The sequence below is a fragment of the Malus sylvestris genome, chromosome 3 (genome assembly GCF_916048215.2).
Source record: "Malus sylvestris chromosome 3, drMalSylv7.2, whole genome shotgun sequence".
Classification (NCBI taxonomy): Eukaryota; Viridiplantae; Streptophyta; class Magnoliopsida; order Rosales; family Rosaceae; genus Malus; species Malus sylvestris.
The window spans coordinates 30,885,278-30,897,161 of record NC_062262.1 but is presented as its reverse complement, the minus strand read 5'-3'; the positions used below and the strand labels follow the sequence as shown (position 1 = coordinate 30,897,161).

Here is an 11,884-nt window from a genome sequence, read left to right as displayed (position 1 = left end):
AACTGCATCTAAGCGATCATTTTCTAAGAAAATCAAAAGCTACTAATTCTTTCCACCAATATGGCCGGACTAAACATGTGTCCAATTGTGGTTATTTTTCTTTTGGTGAGTTGCGCACTTCCAACGATGGCGCATCTAGATGACTCGCCGGCCGTGGTTGAGTGCAAAAAACATTTCAGCATAAAGTATGCATTCGACGTCTACAACTATATTTTCAAAGGGAAGAAAATTGATGACTTTAGTTGTCGGGCCCTTGTGGCGTTGGGAAGATGGTGCCATAATGTTTTCGTGAACAGCACATTTACTTATGAACACACCGGGAACAGAACTGTCATTCAAGCCAGGGCTGACCGACTATTTAATCATTGTATACTTGTAAATTCCGTGGCACCACCTTCTTCTCCATCTTAAATAGAGAATTTAACATCTCTAGGGCTAACAAATTTGTGGGATGTTTCATGAGCTAGAATAAAATTTCAATGTATTTGCATTAATGCCTTGTTACTACTTCACTTTGTTGCCTTGAGTTGTAAAGCATTTTCAAAATGATTAGGGAATTTACAATAGTAATAAAACAACTACCCCGCCAATTTATAAAACTTCATGAAACATCGCAAGTAATAGATATCAGTTTTACATTTGTTCGACCTTTACCTCTGCATTACGTTTGGTTATTGCAGCTACACTGCATAATGATGTGTAATGCCCATTTAAGTTTTTTGTCCCATTTCAAGCGTGTACGGAACTATTGTTCGCCATATGGCTACTCGTACGATCGGGATCTTCCTAGTAACAGTCATACGTGTCTTCTTCATCGTTTCCAGGTCCAAGTTGAGAACGATGAAAACTTCGGCACAGCGTATTGCAAAAATTTCTTACAAAATGACGTTCAAATAGGCGTATGAAAGACTCTTGATTGACTCCTATTGGCCTTTTGGTTGAAGTTGTTACGCACATGCTACACTTTGTAAAAGTGTGTTCGTTATGCACACCTCCGTATCTTTTTTTTAAAAGGAAAACTAATGAAAAGGACTTGAAAACTTTGAGTTTTAATGATAAGGACAAAATAAAGGGTAAAGTGAATAGTACCAGGATTGACTTTTTAGTGTAAAAATGTGGTTTTTCGTTAAAGTGAACAGTACCGGGTGCTTTTCGTTAAAGTTCCCTTTTTTAAATCCTTTTGTCTTTGGTCTGAATAACCAAAACTAGGATATTTGTTGAAGGATTTGGAACTTATCATTTATGCAACAGTAGCTCGTTAACATTATATTCGGGCTTGTAGGGCATGAGTACTGTACCATGCGCAATAGAGTGTGATATAATATTTGTGCTAAAATGAGTTTACCAAGGAAGGAGTGCTCATTTACTTAATCTATTGTACTTCAACAGTTCTTCACTTCTTAACAAATTTAATCTCTTTTGTCCCATTTTCGTTTTGATAAAGTATGAATAATAATGCAGAGAAATACATTTGTCCATTTACTGCAGAACAATTAAGGCTAGTCGCATTCTTTTTCCTACTTGCCGTCTCTTTTTCACGTAACGATGGTCACTAACACGACATGCAAGTTCAGTTCACGATTTCTGCAATTCTATTGTAATAAACTAGTTAGTGTACGAATTTACAAACAAGTAATTTTTGTGCGAAATAATAAATAGTTATGTGATTGTTGAGATTAATTAAACAATTTATGGGAACTTGTAAGTTGCGTTTATCGTACCAAAATAAATACCAAATTAGAAACCCTCGTATTTGATACCTCACATTAGTAAATACGTTGCTAAAGTAGTTTTAAATGAAAATGCGTTTTTCGTTTTACAAATAACTCGCAGCTTTGCCTCATCCCTTATAAGTGTAGAACACCTTTCGTCAAAGTTCAACTGCATCTAAGCGATCATTTTCTAAGAAAATCAAAAGCTACTAATTCTTTCCACCAATATGGCCGGACTAAACATGTGTCCAATTGTGATTATTTTGCTTTTGGTGAGTTGTGCACTTCCAACGATGGCGCATCTAGATGACTCGCCGGCCGTGGTTGAGTGCAAAAAACATTTCAGCATAAAGTATGCATTCGACGTCTACAACTATATTTTCAAAGGGAAGAAAATTGATGACTTTAGTTGTCGGGCCCTTGTGGCGTTGGGAAGATGGTGCCATAATGTTTTCGTGAACAGCACATTTACTTATGAACACACCGGGAATAGAACTGTCATTCAAGCCAGGGCTGACCGACTATTTAATCATTGTATACTTGTAAATTCCGTGGCACCACCTTCTTCTCCATCTTAAATAGAGAATTTAACATCTCTAGGGCTAACAAATTTGTGGGATGTTTCATGAGCTAGAATAAAATTTCAATGTATTTGCATTAATGCCTTGTTACTACTTCACTTTGTTGCCTTGAGTTGTAAAGCATTTTCAAAATGATTAGGGAATTTACAATAGTAATAAAACAACTACCCCGCCAATTTATAAAACTTCATGAAACATCGCAAGTAATAGATATCAGTTTTACATTTGTTCAGCCTTTACCTCTGCATTACATTTGGTTATTGCAGCTACACTGCATAATGATGTGTAATGCCCATTTAAGTTTTTTGTCCCATTTCAAGCGTGTACGGAACTATTGTTCGCCATATGGCTACTCGTACGATCGGGATCTTCCTAGTAACAGTCATACATGTCTTCTTCATCGTTTCCAGGTCCAAGTTGAGAACGATGAAAACTTCGGCACGGCGTATTGCAAAATTTCTTAATTATTAGTTCTAAAACAATCTATTGGTTCCACACGCCTATTGGTTCCGCAAGTTGGAGTTTCACCACAAACTTAATTGGTTCCACAAGTATTATAGTGAAGCATATTGGAGTTTCTTTTATTGCCTTTTATAAATCTTTGTAAGGTTTCTTTTATTTACGTGAGATTGTTTTACCTTCACATCCTCACACACTTCTCACATGTGGCGAATTTTTAAGCCCCACACATAATACGAACTGGGTGACATGCAACACCTGTGGCTATTGGACTCTACACGTGAGCCAACCTGCTCTGACACTAGAAAGAAAATTGGGGTTCCACTAAAAAACTATTGTCAATATAGTGAGTAGCCCAACTTTTTATAAGATCTTGCAACATTTCTTTTTTTATGATGTGAGACTCTTTTACCTTTAGAACCTCACAGTTAGAACTTTGGACAATATTAACGAGCTAGCATATATAATGAGTAATTGGGTCATTGTGGGCCCATTTGTCAAAGGTCCATGGGTTGTAGCCCATTTGCTTAGTTGTGTTGTATTAATATGCAATAATGAAAACATATTGTTATTTATTTCTTATTTTCTTTATATTTTTCATTTCTTCTTCTACCAAATGGGTTCCATCAAAGGGGTGGGAGGCTACCCAATCTCAAGATCAATGCACATTTAGCGAAGAAGAATGCTAACAGCGAGATTCGAACCTAAATCTTGATCTAGCCTCACAGTTAGCAATAACTTGGTTCAAATTTGCCTTTGGATTATTAGTTCAAATTCGCCTTTGCTTACAAATGAAAATGAATATCACTAGACTGTAGTACTAAGTAACATTTGGCTTTGAATTATTAGTTCTAATATGTTTCCAAAAATAAAGATAGATTACAAACAATTATAAGAACAAAAAATTAGTCAAAGTTGCATTGCTAGTCGTTGTTTGAAAAAAAGATTATTCCATCCTAATATATTTTTTAATAAAAACATTATTCATGTACCTAATAAGTAGATTCATCATGATTTCCAAAGTCAAAGTTAATATAACATGTAATTTCCTTTTTTCTTTTTTTTTTTTTTTTTTTTTTTTGTTCAACATCTAACATATAATTTCATTCACTATAAATTGAGCTCGAAAGTAGACATGAACGGTTTTTCATTTTGATGATATTAATATTTCGAAGGAATTAGACGTGAAGTAAACTTAACCTTGAAGATTGGAAGACATAATTTTTCTCATGAGTGATCCAATTTCTACCTTTAAGTGGAATAAACTTTATCCATTTCTCTCTACAACATGCCCTGAATATAATGAGTTATCCAATACCCTGAATATAATAAGTTATCCACTCCAATATAATTTGACTCTAAGCACCAAACGAGCACAGAAGGAATGACCAAGAGGTAGGGGAGACACAATAACGAAGAAGAATGATATTAGTTAGTTTTGAGCAAAACAGTCAAGGGAGATGAGCCTTTTGATTAAGATCATAAACATACGAAAATAAATTATATGTCTTTCTTATAGGGAATTGTTATTACCATTCCAAAAATCTCATTTGACACTCCAAAGTTTCTATAATTAGAAAGAAAAATACACTTGTGACTCTATGAGGAGTGTAGAATGAGATATTTGAAGTGCTAATAACAGTTCCCTTCTTATATACAACTTAGGTATATGTCTATAGACTATACCATTTAGAACTTGAAACAAAACCCACAACATGATGAGCAGTTCCTCCCAAACAATTATGTTCTAGAGTAGCCAAGGAGTGTCTTCTCAACTTCTTTTTCATCGTGTTCCTTGAGGCTATGGCTATGTCCAGTCCAGCCCAAAAAATAACGCAAGACATAATAAGCTAATACGAGGGACAAGGGATACAGTGGGACAGCTACTAACGACGTCCAAAGAGGCAAAATCGTGCGGCAGCTGGTGAGGGCACCCATAACAATGCAAACAAGGCTAGAAACAGCACCTCATCGGATGACAAGTCCCATGTCATCCCTTTATGTAAACAATGGCCAAGAAACTGTTAGGCAGGGTAGATTATTCAATGTCACCATTACATATAACTGCACCAAGAAATTCAAACATTAGAATTTTCTTAATTTTTAGAGTTGGAAATGTTAGAGAAAACATAAACCAAGAACGAGTTATATGAGCTACTGTTATCAAAACACGAGTCATTGTTCATTAAACTAATATATGAAGAAAAAAATACCTGAAGATGAACCCGAAAAAGCAGCCATATTCGAATTCAGCAATAAAACCACAGTGTGCCTTCTCCTCTCTTCAGTAATCAAAACTCTTAACTAATAATAGGTTTTAGTCCTGATAATAGAGCGTACAAACTGCGAGAGCAGAGGCCACTATATATACAACATAATCTTAGCCAAATTCTATAAGGATTTCCCTATTAAAATCCATATAGAAAACTGATTCCTATCCAACAGTGGTTTAGCATCTCTGTTCCTTAATCATTCCAAAACAATATGGATTACAAATCCATTCCCAATGAGACTTCCTATTAAATCTTGAATTCAAAAACTAAATACAGACTCATCCCACTGCTCATATTCTTACATTCTCCCACTTGAGCAAGTATGAAAACTGCAACTCAGTTCATTCAAGTCTGTTAATAGGGTGATCACTAAGTCTTTTGGGTATGCATCATAAACAATCTACCTATGCATTTCAAAATATAGAACCAAAGAATTCACAACCACACTGAACTATGCAATTGCTATTCTAAGATCACATATATCCAATCTGCATTTATAACATTATGATCAGATTGATACCAGCAAACCTTAAAATGTCTACTCCCACTATTTAACATAGATAATATAAATACCAATCAGAAATTCATTAAAACTAATGAACAATATAACTTTAATTCAACCAATTGTCCGAGTCATATCACAAAGTGATCCTCAGAACATCAAACTGAATTAAGTTTCAACTATTTATTTCTCAGACCAATCAATCACAGTATTTTTGGAAAGATCGAACATAAAATAAAAACCAATCTAGCTAACAATAAACTAGCTAAAAAAAAAAAACTGAATAACTTAGCTTCACTTGAACCATAATAGCAGCAACATCGGCAAGGTCCCAAGCTCCAATAGCTATCTTCAATTCTTCACTTAAGATCACTCCCACTAATAAAAAACTTCAAGTATCCCCATCCGAGAAACTTGCAGCTTAAATATTCCAACTATCAGTGTCTTGGTAAAAGGATCTGCAACCATCATGCTTGTATTCAAATGTTGCACATCGATGGTTCCTTCCTTAACTTTCTCTCTGACCTTAAGAAATTTAACATCCATTAGTCTTGATGCAAAGAAAACTTCTCTTGTTATTCTTTGCAAAGAAAACTGCAGAGCTATTATCACAATACAGTCTCAAAGGTTTTTGTATCGATCTTATAACTTTTAGTTCTGACACAAAATTCTTCAACCACACAGTCTGTTTCATTCCCTCAAAACATGCCACAAATTCTGCCTTCATAGTCGAAGTTGCAATGATAGTTTGTTTAGCACTTTTCCATGAGATTGCACCTCCACCAAGTAAGAAAACATAACCACCAGTCGATTTCCTCTCGTCTAAATCTCCTGCCAAATCAGAATTAGTGTATCCTGAAATTTCAAGTCCTTTATCTCTGCCATACACAAGCATGTAGCTTTTAGTTCTTTGCAGATACCGTAGAACTTTCTTGGCAGCATTCCAATGGGCTTCTCTTGGATTTGATTGAAATCTACCCAAAATTCCTACAATGTAGGCAATATCAGGTCTTGTACAAGCATTTGCATACATCAAGCTTCCAACCAAAGATGCGTATGGCTTCTAAGCCATTCTCTTGACTTCAAGCTCAGTTTTATGACTCTGATCTTTAGAGAATCGATCACCTTTGTTCACAGGTACTTGGCATCCATTGCAGTTCTCCATGTTGAACCTAGTTAAAACCCTTTCAATGTATCCTTTCTGTGATAATCCCAACAACTTTCTATTTCTGTCCCTTGTGATTTCAATCCCTAACACAAAATGTGCTTCACCAAGATCCTTCATCTCAAAATTTGCACTAAGCATAGACTTGGTTTCCTTCAAAAGATGAACACTTGAGCTGGCAAGCAAAATATCATCAACATACAACACCAAAATTATAAAATTTGATCCACTGAATTTTAGATAGATGCAATCATCCAATTTATTTTCAATAAAACCATGTGATGTAACCACCTAATCAAATTTAAGATACCATTGCCTTGAAGCTTGTTTGAGACCATAGATTGATTTATTCAGTTTGCAAACCATATGCTATTTCCCCTTTTCAATAAATCCAGTGGGCTGCACATATAGATATCTTCTTGGAGGTCACCATTTAGAAAGACTGTCTTGACATCCATTTGATGTAATTCTAAGTCAAAATGTGCAGTGATAGCCATAATGATCCTCATTGAATCCTTCGAAGACACAGGAGAAAAGGTATCATTGTAGTCAATACCCTCTCTGAGTGAATCCCTTAGCCACTAATCGTGCTTTGTACCTCTCAATCTGCCCACATGCATTTCTTTTGGTTTTATATACCCATCTGCACCCTATAGGTTTGACATGAGACTTTGGCTCCACCAACGACCAAACCTGGTTCTTGAACATTGATTCCAACTCGTCTTTCATAGCATTATTCCATAAGAATGATTGCGAACTCTTTATAGCATCTGAGTAGGTGACCGGATCATCAATGTCACCAAAGTTATAATCAGTTTCTTGAAGATAACAAAGGAAATCACTTGAAATTGCAGGTTTTTTCATCCTTGTGGATCTTCTGGTTTCAGTATGAACTTGCACATCAACTTGTTGATCTATAGGATCTGTGGCTTGCAAATCTGTTGTAGTCTCCATTTGAGTGTCACCTTGTTGATCTTCTACTTGATCAAGTTCTTCTTGATGCTCAACGTTTTGATCCTTAGATTGGGGAAAAACTAAACCTGGACATGATTCATTTAAGGGCACTTCTGTCTATAACTGTTCAGTTTCTTCAAAAATAAAGTTTTCAATGGTGAAATCGGATACATCTTGATCTTCAAGGAATCTTGCATTGTGTGTTTCCTTGATTCTAGTGTGAGCTTGTGGGGAATAAAACTTAAACCCTTTTGATTTTTCTGAGTACCCGACAAAATAACAAGATTTTGTCCTTGAATCCAACTTCCTTTCTTCAGGATTATAGAACCTAGCTTCTGCCTTGCATCCCCAAATGTGGAAATGCCCAAAACTAGGCACCCTTCCATACCAAATCTCGAAAGATGTTGTTGAAACGGACTTGCTCGGGACCCTGTTAAGTATGTAATTTGTAGTTTTAAGTGCTTATCCTCATAAGAACCCTGGCAGCTTGGATCTTGACATCATACTTCTCACCATTCCAATTAGAGTCCTGTTTTTTCTTTCTGATACTCCGTTTTGCTGGGGTGTGCCGAGAGTTGTGTATTGAGCCACAATGCCTTGCTCTTCAAGGTAAAGAGCAAAGGAACCCTTTTGTTGTCCAGCCTCTGTGTACCTGCCAAAATATTCTCCTCCCCTATCTGATCTAACAATCTTAATGGTTTTACTTAATTGTTTTTCTTCCTCAGTCTTAAAGATTTTGAAGCATTTAAGGACAGCTGACTTTTCACTTATGAGAAATGTGTAACCAAACCTTGAAAAACCATCAATAAAATTAACAAAGTAACTGTTTCCACAAATTGTTTTTGTTGGAAAAGGGCCACAAACATCTGTATGAATGATTTCAAGTAACCTTTGACTTCTTTTGGCCTCAAAATTTCAAAAGTTAGTTAATTTTCCTATGTAACAATCAACACAATCAGTTGCATCAGAAAAGTTAAGTTGTGGGATCAAGTTTAATTTTGACAACTTTGAAATTCTGTCCTTTGAAATATCCCCAAGTCTTTTGTGCCATAGAATGTAAGGAGTGTCAGTGTTTAGCATTCTTTTAGTGCTTGTGTTCAAAACATAATGTTCATTAAAAATCACAGTGCACTCTAATTGCCACATATTTTCAACCAAAATTGCAGTCCCTAAAATAGAGTCAAAACAGTTCTTTTGAAAAAATTTCAAATACTCATCATCACCCAAAAAGGAAAAACCATTTTTCACAAGTTTAAAGGCTGAAATCAAATTTCTTCTCATCTTTGGCACATAAAGTACATCATTTAATTCCAAAACAAAACCTGAAGACAATTTCAATTTTACTTTTCCAACAGCTTCAACTACAACTTTTGTCCCTTCCCCCACAAAAACATTAAAATAGTTGAAAACACATTGCTTTTGTTTTTCAAAACCATGCAGTGAATTAGTTATGTGCACTGTGCAACCAATATCAAACCACCAAGAATTAAATGGAACTTCAATCAAGTTTGACTCAACACAGACATTAACTATTTCTTTCCCATTAACTCTCAGATAATCCTTAAACATTTCACATTCCTTTCTTAAATGACCTCGAGTTTTGCAGAAAAAACACTTGAGTTTAGCAACGTTTTTAGTTTTAGGTTTAAGATTGTTAGATCCTTTAGAAGATTCAAATACTTTAGCAGATGCATCAAACTTATCATAATTCTTGGAAGGTTTAGAGAATTTACCTGAGATGTTTCTAGGATTTGAGAACTTCTTCCCTTTTCCTCCTTGCACGAAATTCACAGTCTCAACATCCTTGCCTTTTTCTTGCTTTTGCCGAGTTTCCTCTTGAACACATTGTGTGATAAGCTCATCTATATCTCAACTCTTGTCTTGTGTATTATAAGACACCTTCAGTTGAGAATATTTGATTGGAAGCGCCTGGAGGATCATAAAAACCAAATGTTTTTCTCCAATATGGACATCCAATGAGTTCAATTTCTCAGCAGCATCGGCCATCTTCATTATGTGGTCTCGAATGGAACCAGTACTATCAATCTTATAGGTTGTCAGTAAGGCCATGTATTGGCTAATTTCAGCCTTCTGAGACTCCTTGAATTTCTTCTCAATTGCACTCAAATATTCAGCAGCTAATTCATGTCTTTTGATGCCCCCAGAACTGTATCAGTCATGCCACTTTCCAGGATGGAAAGTGCCACCTTGTTGGCTCTCATCCATCATTCATGATCTGCTTTCTCTGCTCTAGTACTCTGGTCTGTGATTGTTGGTTTCGGAGTATCAATGGCAATGTCATATTCATTGATAGTCAGCAGCAATCCAATGTCGCGTCTCCACTTCTTGTAATTACTTCCTCCAGTGAGAATTGGGATGTTGGCCAAGTTCAAAGTTTTCAATGATATTGCAGATACTGAAGATGAAATCACAAACATGAACTAATTAGGTTCCTGATTTCCTTTTGCAAATTGCATATCATAACTTACATCAATAATTCATACATATAGACTTAACAACTAATAGCTGATAAGCATACATAGAAAAACTGACTGAACATGTGAAATATGCAACAATAGACAACCAATAGACATTTCATGCATAATGATTTTTTTTTCTTTTAATTTCATAAACCCAAACAGAAAACCTCGATTTAACCTATGCATCAAAATAAGTATGCTAACACTGATAAATCAACATAAATCATCAAACATACCTCTGCAAAGGGTTTCAATTTGAAATAGCGCAGCAGAGATAATCATCCAAATTGAAAATACCAGTTTAGTGATCTATGGGAGAAAACCCAGAACAAACTAGATGAATGCCTTCTGTAATCCAAAACCCCAATTTGGGGAGAGAACCCCAACCAATAGTTTTGCAGGTATTCCAACGAAAAAAGGTCTTTTTGGAAAATTTAAACGATAATATTTTAAAAACCCGTTTTGTCGTTATTTACAAAAACTCAATACCAAAACCCGAGTTCGATTCCTCTGGATCGCAACATAAGGCATATTTATTCATAATTTATTGAAGCTTTCGCACCCATTGATTTTAATAACATAATTCATAAACATGTAATCATGGCTCTGATACCACATGTTAGAGAAAACATAAACCAAGAACGAGTTATATGAGCTACTGTTATCAAAACACAAGTCATTGTTCATTAAACTAATATATGAAGAAAAACATACCCGAAGATAAACCCGAAAAAGCAGCCATATTCGAATTCAGCAATAAAACCACAGTATGCCTTCTCCTCTCTTCAGTAATCAAAACTCTTAACTAATAATAGGTTTTAGTCCTGATAATAGAGCGTACAAACTGCGAGAGCAGAGGCCACTATATATACAACATAATCTTAGCCAAATTCTATAAGGATTTCCCTATTAAAATTCATATAGAAAACTGATTCCTATCCAACAGTGGTTTAGTATCTCTGTTCCTTAATCATTCCAGAACAATATGGATTACAAATCCATTCCCAATGAGACTTCCTATTAAATCTTGAATTCAAAAACTAAATACAGACTCATCCCACTGCTCATATTCTTACAGGAAACTAAAAATATAGATCACTGATAATGGTTAGATGTACTACTTGAAGTGATAGCGATGATAATAAAATGGAACGGCTTTAGTAAACATGTACTTAGCGGTTTATATAATGCTACTACGACTGCTTTTGGTAACAAAAGGAAACTGAGGCCTGCAAAGTTGTTGGAAATTGACAAACCTCAGACAATGTCGACGAGATTGTTTTCTGAGACTGATTCACTGGAGCGCGTATAGTTAAAGGCAGTGCGACAGAGGACACAACGGAAGTTGGAATGCTAGCTAGTGGCTTCCGAGAACTCATCAACAGAATCTACCAATTGGATCAGCAAGTAGAAGAGCAATACAAGTTCCTGCATAGCTGGTTTGAAGGAGGTCCAACATATAGTTCTATTGCTTTATCCCCTCTATTTGAAATAAACTGTAAGTTGATGGGAACATTATGAGTATAATATCTCTGCAATATAGGCCGGGGACGTGCGGGGGCACCCATAAATGTTGGTTCTCTTCCTTCAGGATAGTGTGGATGCATGATTGCATCTAGTGATCCTCCCTGAGGAGCTAATCTCGCATAATCTTGTACTTTTACTTTTTTTTTTCCAACAAGTCTTTGCAATCTTATACCTTTTGTAATCTGGATTACTATTTCAGATTACTAAAACTTGAAGTAGTGTATTTAACTA

General features: G+C 35.6%; 1 long non-coding RNA gene across 1 annotated transcript; it reads right to left on the bottom strand.

Moving 5' to 3' along the window:
* Nucleotides 1-4,095: 4,095 nt before the first annotated feature.
* LOC126615088 (uncharacterized) lies at nt 4,096-10,516 on the bottom strand. The gene is made up of 3 exons (XR_007620648.1): nt 10,363-10,516; nt 9,380-10,062; nt 4,096-8,298 (listed from the first exon to the last, which is right to left on the bottom strand). It is a non-coding gene; the product is annotated as an uncharacterized LOC126615088 (long non-coding RNA).
* Between the last annotated feature and the right edge of the window lie 1,368 nt (nt 10,517-11,884).